The sequence below is a fragment of the Stenella coeruleoalba genome (assembly GCF_951394435.1).
Source record: "Stenella coeruleoalba genome assembly, chromosome: 13".
Classification (NCBI taxonomy): Eukaryota; Metazoa; Chordata; class Mammalia; order Artiodactyla; family Delphinidae; genus Stenella; species Stenella coeruleoalba.
The window spans coordinates 47184458-47198650 of NC_137159.1; the positions used below are offsets into that span (position 1 = coordinate 47184458).

At 32.9% G+C, this 14193-nt stretch overlaps 1 protein-coding gene across 1 annotated transcript in view; it reads right to left on the bottom strand.

The window, feature by feature from the left end:
- The window catches only part of LOC307195882 (uncharacterized protein), a gene marked incomplete at its 5' end in the record, with an annotated part of 490066 nt that overhangs the window by 33295 nt on the left and 442578 nt on the right, over positions 1 to 14193 (bottom strand). Inside the window, one exon of the transcript XR_013830982.1 lies at positions 12159 to 12252. The remainder of the gene's footprint in view (positions 1 to 12158; positions 12253 to 14193) is intronic.

Below are 14193 nucleotides of genomic sequence, written 5' to 3' on the forward strand. Positions count from 1 at the left end.
GGTGAATCTGTAAAGTGTATGTGATGATCCTTTTACAAATCGTGCAAATTAACTGTAAATGTTAAATTATATAAAAATAAAAAGTTATAAAAATTATATTTTGATAAATTAAATATGGTTAATATTCCCAAACCTGTGTTTTCTAACATATAAATTTTTAAACAACAAATGAGTTGATACTGTGGCAGCTGTCTGTTCCTGAGAGCCATTAAGAATAACAAAATGAATAACCAACATTCACTGAGCACTTATCACATAGCAGCCACTATGCTCTCTTTATTTGCATTATGTAATTCCCACAATATACTTTTGATACAGGTGCCAGTATCTTCATTTTACAGGAAGGCGTTTTTAAAAAGTTAAATAATTTTCCATAGGTCACTGAACGAGACTGGCAGAAAAAAGATTTAAATTCTAAGGCCCCAGGTTAACGTTTCAATGCTTTATCCTTTGGTTCTTTCTAGAACTGGTTTATTTTCCCACTATGGTAAAACAAAAATAATTTATAGATCAAATAGACAAAGGGGTGTGGTTAGGTGAAATCTATTATTTAGTAGGTATATTTTGGAATTCTGGAAATTTGGAAAGCCAAAGGACCTAGAAATATTTACATGGTAGCAGATTAATGGTTATGTTCTGAATGCTTACATTTTATATTTTGTCAAAGATGTCAAAGCAGAATTATCTATATCCCAGATATCCAAATAGCAAAGTTTCAGGAGGTATCTATGGAAATTTATCCACCAATGTTTCAAGATATATAGTAAACTACTTTTCAATGGCACAATATTAGATGTGTCAGAATCCATTTCTTCCATCTTTTCTGTTGCATCTCCTATTGTCTTCATAGTGATAAAGGATATGTAACCGCACGACCAGACGTCAATTCATTATTTAGATATGAAAAAGAAAAATATTCTAATAGCTAGACACATAACCATAATATAAAAATAAAGTTGTATATATTGGTAGAAAGATCCATTTAACCAAGAATGAGAGGAGATTAGAGGGGAAAGACAGATGTCCATGCATGTTATGAACAATTATTATTGCTTTGTACATATTTTGAAATTGTTTTGAATTACATTTCCTGGAATTATCCTATAATGACAATAACAGTCACTCATTCATTCATTATTAATCCATTCATTCAATTTTTTTTTTTTTTTTTTTTTTTGCGGTATGCGGGCCTCTCACCGTTGTGGCCTCTCCCTTTGCAGAGCACAGGCTCCGGACGCGCAGGCTCAGCGGCCATGGCTCACGAGCCCAGCCGCTCCGTGGCACATGGGATCTTCCCGGACCGGGGCACGAACCCTTGTCGCCTGCATCGGCAGGCGGACTCTCAACCACTGCGCCACCAGGGAAGCCCAATGCAGTTAATCTTTAAATAGGATTCCAATTCAGTGAAGCAGGAAGAGATCTTAGGAAGTCTGTGTCTCCACAACAGTCACATTCAGATACAAATTAGAAAGTTAACCAGGGCAGTAATCTAGATATTATCTAGGAGGGCAAGAAAGAAAATCCACCTCAGAAGACAGAGATGACCAAGTGGAAGCTTCTGGTTGCTAGGGACCAATGAGGATAGAGAAACCTGGCTTTGAACATGTCACCCAGATCCCTGCAGAGGCTCCAAGTGATGAGAGCTATGGCATCTTCCAGGAATTGCAGCCATGAATTTAAAGCTGCACCACTCTATTTCCAAATCCCACTGATTAATGACTAAGACCTGATCAACTAAGTGACTGTTAATTCTTTAAATACAATGTGCCCAACATTGTACTGAGGTGTTAGGAAGGATTAAAAAGAAAGGACAAAGATTCATTCTGTATTTTCTATGCTCAAATACATGAATTAGCTGCAAAATTTGGTCAACTTGCCAAAAAGCTTCTCAAAATACCAAGGGAAAAAAATTATCATACAAAATTTAAGTCTTGGAGATCATCAGTGTGTTTGTCACACTACAGTAAGTTTACTTTGTACAAAAGATACCATATTTTGAAAAGAAAGGTAATTGTGGAACACATCAATTTACAATCACTTTATTATTCATGTTTTCTCATAAGCTTAGTATCTTGAATAAACAAATCTCCTATAAAGGTAACATTTTTGGAATGGGGAAAATTGAATTCAAACTTTCTTCCAGTATGGTATATTGTAGTTTTCGTTATGATGATGAATGTTTTTAATCCAGTCACTTTAAATTAGTTATGCTTCATTTTCATCTATAACTCTTGAAATATCTTTCAGTTAGGGGCCAGGAGAATTTAGTATCAATACAAAATGGCTCCAATGACAAATGGTCTAAAACAAAATACTTTACTGATATAAGAAACACTTAGGATAGCAAAATTAACTTTTTAAATACAACTTTTTTGTTTTGAGCCTACAAGTTTTTAAATGTTTCTGCATATTAGATTGAAATAATGACATAATTATAATAACTCTTCTAGTACTTATAGTGACAAATTTATTCTTAGTTAATTCATTTGTTTTTATGTAGGGACTTCCATAGAATTGTGCTTTAATTAAGTACTAACCAGGCTATTTGAAAGTGTTTCCAACTCGACAATAAATGGTGGTGATTTCGTTATAATTAAATAGAAATGAGTATATGAAAGCCTAATGAAGTTCTGTTTCAATACATTTATATTATCTACTCACCCTGTAAATTGTTATACTTCATTGTAATTAACTAGAAATTAACTCATTTAATTAAAAAAAAAATTCTGGTCACAGAATTCTTACTTCGTTATATATCCATTGAAAACCTAATTGAGAGTGCAGGAAACATAATGAATCAAAACAAAAAAATTAGTGTAGGATTGCAAGTGAATTATACTTGAAACTGTTTACCGAATTATGATGGATCTGTATCATCCAACATTTTTCTGCATCGCATGTCTCTGATACTAAATATCTTTACATATTTAGTGTTCAATGCTTTATCAGATGCTGTACATTCTATTTCTCTCCTGTCTTTTATTATCTGGTATCAAGGGCTTTATCACATTAGTTCTTGTCAGTAAGTCATTTTTAATTTCTAAAGGATGGAGTACTCTACTTGTTTCACATTGCTGTGTTTTAATACATTTGCCTAGCTGGGCAGGATATGTCTTTTTTCCCCACCCTCCCCGCCCCCCACCAAGCTTAGAAAATGTGAGGAATTAACTGAGTGGCTGCAAATTTTTCTTTTGTTTTCTACTTCTTCTTCTTTTTCCTCTTCCTCCATTTCTTCTCCTTCTCCTTTTCCCTCTTCTCCTTCCCCTCGTCCTCCTCCTTGGGTCCTAGACCCAAGAGTACAGACTGGGTGACACTGTTTTTTCACCCATTGCTTCTCTGGCAACAACAGAGCTAACTGGTCAAGTCCTTCCTTATTGTTTGTCTTTTGTTTCCATATTAGTCAACTGATTCATCCTAATCATGGATCCTGTGCTAATGGTTATTTTGAAGGCATCACTCAGCCATTATAGTTGAGAATGTCCTAGATTATTTTTGAGATTCTTCATGAGGCTTTTTTTTCCTACCATTACATAGTTGTATGATGCTTTCCTGGAGATGTTTCAGTGGGTTGCTCTCCCTTTTACATGTGGTCTGTCAAACTAGACTTCATACTAATCAGCACATAACCTTCGCCAATCCAAATGGAATTCTCACGTGCTGCTCCCTCATTCCCACCCATTAGCTTATTGGGTCATCCCAGTGTTTCATCCATCTACACTCATGGCTGGATATGCTTATGGAAACTAATTTCTTCACTTCTACAGTTTCTCAGTGATAGGGAATCTTTTTTTTCTTTTTCTTTTATTTACTTTTTTATACAACAGGTTTTTATTAGTCATCAATTTTATACCCATCAGAGTATACATGTCAATCCCAGTCGCCCAATTTATCACACCCCACCTCCCACCCCCCACCCCCGTGGCTTTCCCCCCTTGGTGTCCATACGTTTGTTCTCTACATCTGTGTCTCAATTTCTGCCCTGCAAATAGGTTCATCTGTACCATTTTTCTAGGTTCCATATATGCGTTAATATACAATATTTGTTTTTCTCTTTCTGACTTACTTCACTCTGTATGACAGTCTCTAGATCCATCCACGTCTCTACAAATGACCCAATTTCGTTCCTTTTTATGGCTGAGTAATATTCCATTGCATATATGTACCACATCTTCTTTATCCATTCGTCTGTTGATAGGCATTTAGGTTGCTTCCATGACCTGGCTATTGTAAATAGTGCTGCAATGAACATTGGGGTGCATGTGTCTTTTTGAATTATGGTTTCTCTGGGTATATGCCCAGTAGTGGGACTGCTGGATCATATGGTAATTCTATTTTTAGTTATTTAAGGAACCTCTATACTGTTCTCCATAGTGGCTGTATCAATTTACATTCCCACCAACAGTGCAAGAGGGTTCCCTTTTCTCCACACCCTCTCCAGCATTTGTTGTTTATAGATTTTCTGATGCACATTCTAACTAGTGTGAGATAATACCTCATTGTAGTTTTGATTTGCATTTCTCTAATAATTAGTGATGTTGAGCAGCTTTTCACGTGCTTCTTGGCCATCTGTATGTCTTCTTGGGAGAAATGTCTACTTAGGTCTTCTGCCCATATTTGGATTGGGTTGTTTGTTTTTTTTAATATTGAGCTGCATGAGCTGTTTATATAGTTTATAGATTAATCCTTTGTCCGTTGATTCATTTGCAAATATTTTCTCCCATTTTGAGGGTTGTCTTTTCGTCTTGTTTATGGTTTCCTTTGCTGTGCAAAAAGCTTTAAAGTTTTTAATAAGATTATGCAGGTTGGATAAACTGTTTATCTTTCTTCAAACTTATTGATTTTATCCTGTGTTATCTCTACTTTACTCTAAGACCACCCAGCAAGGTTTTTACTTGGTTATTATATTTTTCAGTTCTGAAATTCTTTTTTGTATTTATTTTGTAAGATTTTCTATTTGTTTCAAGAGAACTTGTAACTACTTCTTAAAGCATTTTTATAATGACTGCTTTAAAATCCTTGTCACATAATTCTAACAGTTGAATAATCTCAGTGTTGGTGTCAATGGATTGTTTTTATTTTTCAAGTTGTATTTTTCTTAGTTCTTGATACTATAAGAGAGTTTTTATTGTATACTTGACATTTTGCATATTATCACAGAAGACTCATTATCCTATCTAAAACTTTTATTGTAGCAGATAGTCACACTATTAGGCATAGCAGGTAGGTCCTTGACTACTTTTGTAAACTGCAATCCCAATGACAGTTTACTTTTCAGAGACTTGGCAATGATATTTTTCTGATGTGTTTTGTTCTTCTGTGGTATGCACAGGTACCAGTTGGGCTTCCCAGTGGGAATGAGCTGGGTATGCAACCCCACTCAAACTTTGCTGATGCTGCCACTGTGGGTGGATTGACCCACCTCCTGTCCCAGGTGTGGGGTAGGGAGCCTGATAATGCTGACACTTTAGCAGAGCAGGCCTGTCATCCTGTGCATGTATCCTGTGGGTCAGGAATCCTGCTGTTGCTGCTGCTGAGGCAGATGGGACTGCCATTGTTGAGATGGGTATTTGCCTGGGATTTACTTGGACATTCTTGGCAGGCTATCAGAAGGTGTGGTGTGAGAAATGGGTTGGCCTACTTGACTCTGCTCTTGTTATCACTGTGGGCAGATCAGCCTCTACTTCTGGTGGATGTACAGTGGGGATGGATTGGCCTAACTGGACTTTGCTGATATTACCCTTCCAGGCAGATTAGTTGCACAATAAACTGTTAAACGTACACCATATGCAGCAAAATTAAATAAACATGCAGCAGAATTCTTACATAATTTTATTTTAAATCCTCTATATTGAGATTTTGTGATAACCCATGGCCAAGTGCAATTTGGAGATTTTCTCTTTTCCGTTCTCATCCAGCATTTTCTTTTCATGCTTTTCAAGATCTTCTGATTCTCTTCTGCATGTCACCTGTTGTTGTACTTCACAATCTGTCCTGGGAGAGCCATGCCTTTGAATAAAACCTTTGTTACTGTTTATAGAATTTTTAAATGTCTATATGTTAAAGTTAATTTTAAATATCATCTTTATCCACTATTATAATAAGAAAGATATGCTTCTCTTAAATACGCTCTGCAAATGCCTACTAGTACTACTTACTAAATTTTCCTAACTTTGTCTTATGCCTCAATATCTGCCTCCGTTTACCCATTATTTAGTAATAGAGAAATTAGTTAGTATGAAAAATAACTTCCTGGATATAGTCCAAAATTGACTTTTCTGAGCAGAAATAAAGATGCCATTGCATTGTATCTTTTATCACTATGAAATATCTTATGAAGGAGGAGATTGAGACATTTTACATTGGGACTGTTTAATACCCAATGAGAAAATGGCTTCAGAAGCACATATATGCCTAATTATATGGTCAGATAGATGTGACTGTGTATTAATTGGCATTTTACATTATTTTGTCTTCCTCTATAACTTCTAAATGTGTCTATTTAAGATTTAAGTGTTTGTGTTCCTAATTTCCCCAGGTAACAGATAAAGTTATAAAAAATTTACATTCATTTATTTGACTTTTTACTCCAGTTCTCAGTATCAGTTAGTACTTTTATCCAATTTGATATTAAATGTATCCCAGACTGTTTTATATTTAAATATCTATTTGACTCATCAAGCCTATATTTTTTATTAGTCATTCAGAGGAAATGCTATCCCAGGCTACTATATAAAATGACAGAGATAATTAAACCATAAATCAACTTAATCTTCCTCCAAAAATAGAAGATAATTTTATAATTACTTTTGCTTGGACCATAATATGATTTTTCAAATTGTTCAATCAATACAGGAGTTAAGATAGGAGACCTTGAGGAATCAATACTAACATGCAGCTTTTTTTCATTTTAAAAAATATGTAAGAAAATGTATTTCATTATAATATATTTAAACATTATAAACATTAATTCTGGAAAATTCTGAATCTCTTTGTTTTAAAAAAAGAAATAGTTAAAAAGAAAAGATCAAAACAAATTAAAGGGCAAAGAAGATTCTATCTGTCATCTGTGTTTAACTGTGCTAATGCCATTTCTTGAGCAGCTAACTATATGATACACTATTACTCCCCCAACTTTGGCACCTGCTTTTGCAACTGTGATTACCTCTGAAATGGCCTTTTCAGCCCTAACTAAAATGCCATGCACAGATGAGACTTCTCTCTTTACCTCAGTGGGGAGGGAACTCTTACTACCTTCCACTGAATCATTTGTTATCGGTTTCTCTTTTATTTGACCCTAAATTGAAGGCCTATGTTAATGTGGCTGTTTGTTGCTTACCTTTGTAAAATGGAAATTATAATGCCTAAATTTTATTGTTGTCATCAATTTTAAGTAATATTTTACACACACACATACTATATATATATATTTACATATATATATATTTGCTTTGGCATGAGTTAGCATATATTAATTAACCTCTTCTACATCACAAACTCTTTAGTAGTTATTTAGCATTGAGGTAGACTAGGTAAAATTTGGAAATTAATGCAGATTTTACAGACACTAAGGATTATAAGGCAATGTATGTAAAACATATTATGCATTCATAAAAGTGTGAATAATAAAAAATACTGAGCCCTGATCCTTTGGTCTATTCTACAGGTTAGTTGTGGGATTTTTTGAATGTTCCACAATAACTATAACTGTGGATGAGCACCAGTGGACCTCTGGAAGATTGGGGCATTCCTCCTCTTTGCTGGCACAGTTGTAATAAAATTGCAGTATGACTCAATGATTTACAACATGGATCTTAAAGAAGAAAGGTCTACCTTTGAATGATAAAATTTTCAAATCTTAGGTGTATGACACTGGCAATTTTTTAAACCTCTCTAGGCCTTAGTTTCCTCATGTGAAAATAAGGTATTAATAATAACATATATTCATTGGGATGTTATGAAAATTAAATGAAAGTGTGCAAAGTGTTTAGCATTGTGAGTGCCCATTAAAAGCATGTACTGTTATTAAGTATTAATGTTTGGATTCTTAATATAATGTTTGCACCCTCTATTTCACACTACATTTTTGTTCATTTACAATAGAGAAGGGTAAAGAATAACATTTGTTATTGCTTTCATAGAAGAAACTTTCAGGGAGTTAAAAAGGTAACATGATCTTCTTCACCTTTTCTTCTAAGATTCATTGATCACAGATATTATGATCTAAATCTGACCAAATTGTTGCATATGATTTGTAATTCAACAATCTAAGAATCATGATAAAAGCAAAAGGTTACAGAATTCAAAGTCTAAAGTATTTATAGAACATTAAAATTAGTTAATCTAAAGCCAAATGAAAAGGATAATATAACACTTGAAATGGGAAAGAGATAACACAATTGCAGATACATATTACAGCTACTGTATATAATTTTAACCTGCTGTGAAAACCAGTTTCTGGGATTGCTGTTCAAGTCATGTTAGCATGTTCTCTCAAATGGAAAGATAATTGATTTGAGAATTTCACACCATTGGTGGACTGCAAGTGGGAAGGTCTGATTTCATCACTATGCCCGTTGGATATTTCGTGAACCCTTAAACAGGCTATCCCTCTAAAATAATTTGATCAGCTGATCCCTTGAGATAAGTTGGGAGAAACTAGGTTTGGCAGGAAGAAATTATTAAATCACTTTATGTATTCCCATCTCCAGTTTACTATGCATTTTAGATTAAGTTAATAGAAGGATTTGAAAGATATAATATGGCTAACTCTTTCAACAAACGTGTATGGAGTGAGTACTAAGGTTTAAAAACTATTATGGTCCTGAGGGATACTTGGGTGGCCCAGACAGACCCAATATCTGTTCTAGTAGAGCATATATTTTTCGAGACTATAAAAATAGAGAAAATAAATAATAATTTAAAAGTCTAAAATAAAATTTACATAATGATAATACCAAAAGTAAATAAATAAATAAAATACCTGATGTAACTGTGTGTAATTGGGGGAATGATGGTAGTTTACATTAGGACAGTTGGGGAAGGCCTCACTGGGAAGCTGAGATCTGAATGATAAGAAGCAGCTGATGAGTCACCTGGTAGTGGAACATACTACTGTATAGAGGAAGCAGTAATTATTAAGTCCTAGGGTGGGCACAAGATTGCTGTGGATGGCCAATGAAAAATAATTGGCAGTAGATGAGACTGGAGGATAAACACCTCAGGTCAGACAAGGCAAATGCTTTAAAAGTTTACTTTAAAAGTTTGAATTTTATACTGAATATAATGAAACACAAACAAGTAGAGTAATTTATTAATTCAATAAACAATTTTAAGCATCTATTCTATGAAAGACACTATAACTGGTGCTCTGGGAAATTTGGATATGAAATGAAGACATAGGAGATATATGGAGATCCTATATCGGAGACAATATATAATGTAACTCTTCACATAAGAAAAAATGTGAGCAGAATACCATGAGAATTTAGAAAAGGGTACATCTGATTGAGCATTTTGATGCATCTTTATTAAAGGGGTGATATATGAGTTGAGTTCTTAAGAATTAGTAGCACTTTATTGAGCTGAACAAAGACAAAAGAAAGTAGAAAATAAAGAATAGTTTTAGAGAGAGAGGCTATTTTTTATGCAACAGCTTTTATTTATTTTTTCCAGATTTATTGAAGTAAAATTGACAAATAAGAAATATATATATTTAAGGTATATGCCTTGATTGTGGTGATTATTTCATAAGGGAGAGGTTACTTTTATTGAAACACAAGGTAAATGTAGAAATGTAACAAGTCTGGAAAGGTAATGGGGCTTGATCACTATGGCTCTTAAATGCCAAGGTAAGAAGATAGGATTATTTTTCTTTCAGTTATGGAAGAGGAACATGAGTAGTTTTGAGTAGGAGATAAGCATAATCCAAGTTATGCCCCAGAAAGGAACAAGGAGAGCAGTTTGAAAGGTGACGGCAAGGCAGATGAGGAAGAAAGGTGATTGAAGGATTGTGTAGTGCTCCGGAGAGTCTAATTCTAAAATAGCCCCTGGGACATACTTTCTATTTCCCACTGCCCTAATCAGTGTTTCATAGTTGGAACATTGGTCCCATCTGTCTCTACCTCCTTTTTCTCTCCCCACAATATCACCATAAAAATCCATCAAAACGTAGGTATTTTCATGCAACAGGTGAAAAATAGCAAATAAACTCCTGGGACTAAGAGGATAAAGCCTAGCTCTAATATGGTTTTCAAAATCCTCTAAAATCTTGCTTCTTGCAATTTCACCTACTCTCCCTCACTCATTGTTTACTGGATTATTTACAGTTTCATAAACATTGCAGGAACTTCAATTCCTCTCAGTCTTTGTTTATAATCTCCCTATAGCCTGTAATATTCTGTGCTGCTTTCTTCACCTGTTTCTAACCTGCTCATGTTTCAGAGACAAGCTTTTTTCACATTTCCCCTGGTAATTTCTCAAATTTGTCAACCAAATTTATTTGCTCCTTGCTCTGGTTACCTTAACACCTTGTTCATAGAGCTACTATACACTAGTCCATGTTGCTTTTCAAAAAAATATTACTTCCAGCCCAGGCTGCCCTCAGAATATCAATGTGGTTTCTGATTGGGAACATTAAAAAGTTCTGAAAATAGACTGTGGTTATGGTTGTACAATGTTGTGAATGTACTTAATGCCATTGAATTGTACACTTAAGGATGGTTAAAATGTTAAATCATATATATTTTACCATAATAATATATAATAAATATATAAAACTTGTATCAAAACAAAAAAATTAAAAGTGAATCATTATTAGCATTTTCATCAGGAACAAGAGAAGAATACTTCATCACCATTACTTATCAATATTCTACGGCAGGTCTTAGTGGAGGAAGGAAACTAAGAAAAGTAAATAAGAAGCATTTGGATCAAAAAGGAAAATCTTGTTTTTAGAAAAGATGATTGCCCATATATTTAAAAAATTCCAAGATACTTCAATGAGAAATCTGAAATATTCTATTTTCTTATTTAAAAAAATCTGAAGGTAAAAAAGAAGCAAAACTGCAAAATTTTGATGAGCACAAAATGTTCATTATGAATGGTGAGTAAATAAGTGATTGTTGTTATATTTTTCTGTTATTCTGTATATATGTTTCACTTTTACCGAAAAAAGGTGGGGAGGAGGAAGAATGGAAATCAGGTCCTGGTGGTTTCATATGTAAATTGTATCAAATATTCAAGGAAAAAACATACACATGCACTATTTAACACTTTACCAGCATATGGAAAGAAAAAAGATTCCAGAAATATAACAAGAAAAAGTGGCAAAGATAGGACTTAAATACAATTTTTAAAAACCTAAATAAAATAAATTTCAGCTGTATTACAATATTACCAAGCAGTATCATTCTTGGAATAAAGAGAGCAATGTTAAGAAATGTATTAATTTAATTCAGAATATTAATAAATTAAAGAACAAGAAAAAGATAAAACCACCTTGAGAGGTACCCCTTAAAAAAGAGCTAGAAAATAAAAAAAAAATTATTTCTGACTAAAAATTAAGCCTCACACAGAACAAGAATATGAGAACATTTAATTAACATGATTATGTTCATTCTGAAAACAATGTCTTAATTCTTGATTGGGGTAAAATGCCTAATCATTCCCAAATAAATTAGGAAGAAGACAAGGGGAGCCTCTATCATTACCATTAACATTTTCTTTAGGGAGTCTTAGACAATGCGTAAAGACAAGACATAAGAATAAAAAGCTATTCTTAGGAAAGGAACAAATGTACCTATATTTACTACTGATGTCATTATATGCCTAGAAAATCCAATCAAAACAATGGAGAAACTATTGCAAATAAAACATTCAAAAGATGAGTGTCAATACGATTAAAACAAAAAATCAAAAACATTTTTATATAAAACTATAACCTGTTATAAATGTAATGGTAGAAAGATTCTATTTTTAATACTCAAAGAGAAATAAAATTTCAAAGACTAGGTGTAACAAGAAGATTTCAAGACCTATTTAAGAGAATGTCTACACTTTACTGTGGAACATAAAAAAATTAATAAAAAGAAATTTTGCTTCAAAATTGATTAATATTGATTGAAAAATAATTAGTGACATTGGTCAACTGTTCAACTTACATTTCAGGTGAATTCATAATAATCTCATGGCTGTGCTAAATAGGGTTAATGTGATCCCAAAATCTTCATTTTCCAACTGTTTCAATACATGCACCTAAGGAGAGAAAAAATGTGTGATCTTCTTAGAAATGATAGGTTGTTTACATGTCTCTATATGTGGGCAGTGTTTCTACTCATTTTGTTATAGTCTAAAAATAAAATTCTTGAAAATTCAGTTCTTTTTATGCTTAGAAACTAGCACTTTTTTCAGAAAGGAAAAAAATTGAGGCTATAACTTTTTAAAATCCAAGTAAATTGAACTGTTGTACACTGGGACAAGATAAATATTCATGAAACCAAAGTATAATTGAGACATCACTCTAAATTAATCCAAATGCAAGATATAATCAAACAACCATTTCAACCCAGAAGAAGTCTTATATTTTCTTATAGTGCATAATGGATTCTAAGTATCATAACAATTAAAAATGATAACCCATGTTACTTCTAGATATTTATTTTATGTTATTTATTTATCTAGTTTTTTCATAATAGATGGATTCTATGACAATGGGGAAAGCACAGAACAAAGTTTGTCAACATAGTAAATATCCTATTACTGAATATTCACAATGAAATATATGTAAAATCTTTTGTGAAGTGGGCGTTTGAATAGTGACATTCTGAATTATGCATGATTTTGACTCAACTCTTAGGGATTTATTAGGGTTTTCTTGTAATAAATGTATTCTTCAGATAATTTTGGTTAGCAAACTCTTTGCCTAAATAAGTAATTTTAGTATAACAATCAACTATTCAACAGATTTAGGCAGAAGTTAATCCAACTAAGTTTAGGATGAACAAGTGATCACATTCAATTAATGAAAAAGAAAAGAGTAAAGGAAGAATAGAAGAATAGAAGATGTGAGATATGTAGAAAAAGCAAACACCAAAATGGCAGGCAAAATCAACAATATCAATAATAAAATTAAATGTGAAACAACCTAATCAAAAGGCAGAGACTGTAAAACAGAATTAAGAAACAAGCAAACAAAATACAATATCCGACTGTCCACCTGTGTGCTTTCTACAGGAGATGTACTTTAAATTCAAACTGTGTTTAATAGGTTGAAAGTAAAAGGATGGGAGGAGATATGCATATAAACTGCAACCATATGATAGCTGAAATGGCTACATCAATATCAGACAAAATGGAGTTTAAGATTAAAAAAGTTACTACAAATAAAGAGGGACATTTTTTAATGATTAAGTGTTTAATAAATTAGGAAGACAAAACAATTATAAACATATGGACCTAAAAAGAAGAGTTGTATAATACATGGAGCAAAAATGGATATCATTGAAAGAAGAAATTGAAAATTCAACAGTAATAGCTGAGATTTCACTACCACTCTTTCAAGCATGGATGGAGCCACTAGGTTGAAGGTCAACCAGGAAATAGAATACTTAAATAGTGGTATAAACTACTTAGACCTGAAGACATTTATAGAACACCTCACCCAACAACAGTAAGAAATATTTTCATCTCAAGTGCACACAGAATATTCCCTGGGAAAGGCCATAAGTTAGATGATAAAACAAGCCTCAATAAATTGAAAAGGATTAAAATTATTCAAAGTATGTTCACAACTAAATATTACTAGAACTAGTGTAGCAGTTCAGCAGGATGTAATGTGGCAGGATATAAGATCAAAGTAAAAAATCAACTATATTTCTACAGGCTAGCAATGAACCATAAATGAAGTTTAAATAATTCCATTTTAATATGAATAAAATAAATAAATTTATAATTTTTTTTCATAAATGGAATTAAAATAATTCAATTTAAAGTACTGTAACATAAAAGGGAATGAAATGCCTAAAATTAAATTTAACCAAAAAAGTGCAAAACTTGTACTGAGAAGCCTAAAACATTGTTGAAAAAATCAAAGAAGACCTACATAAACTGGAAGATACCTCAAAGATATTCACAACAATACTCAAAAGAAGACAATATTGTTAAATTGGCAGTAGTTCTCAAAATAATCTATAGACT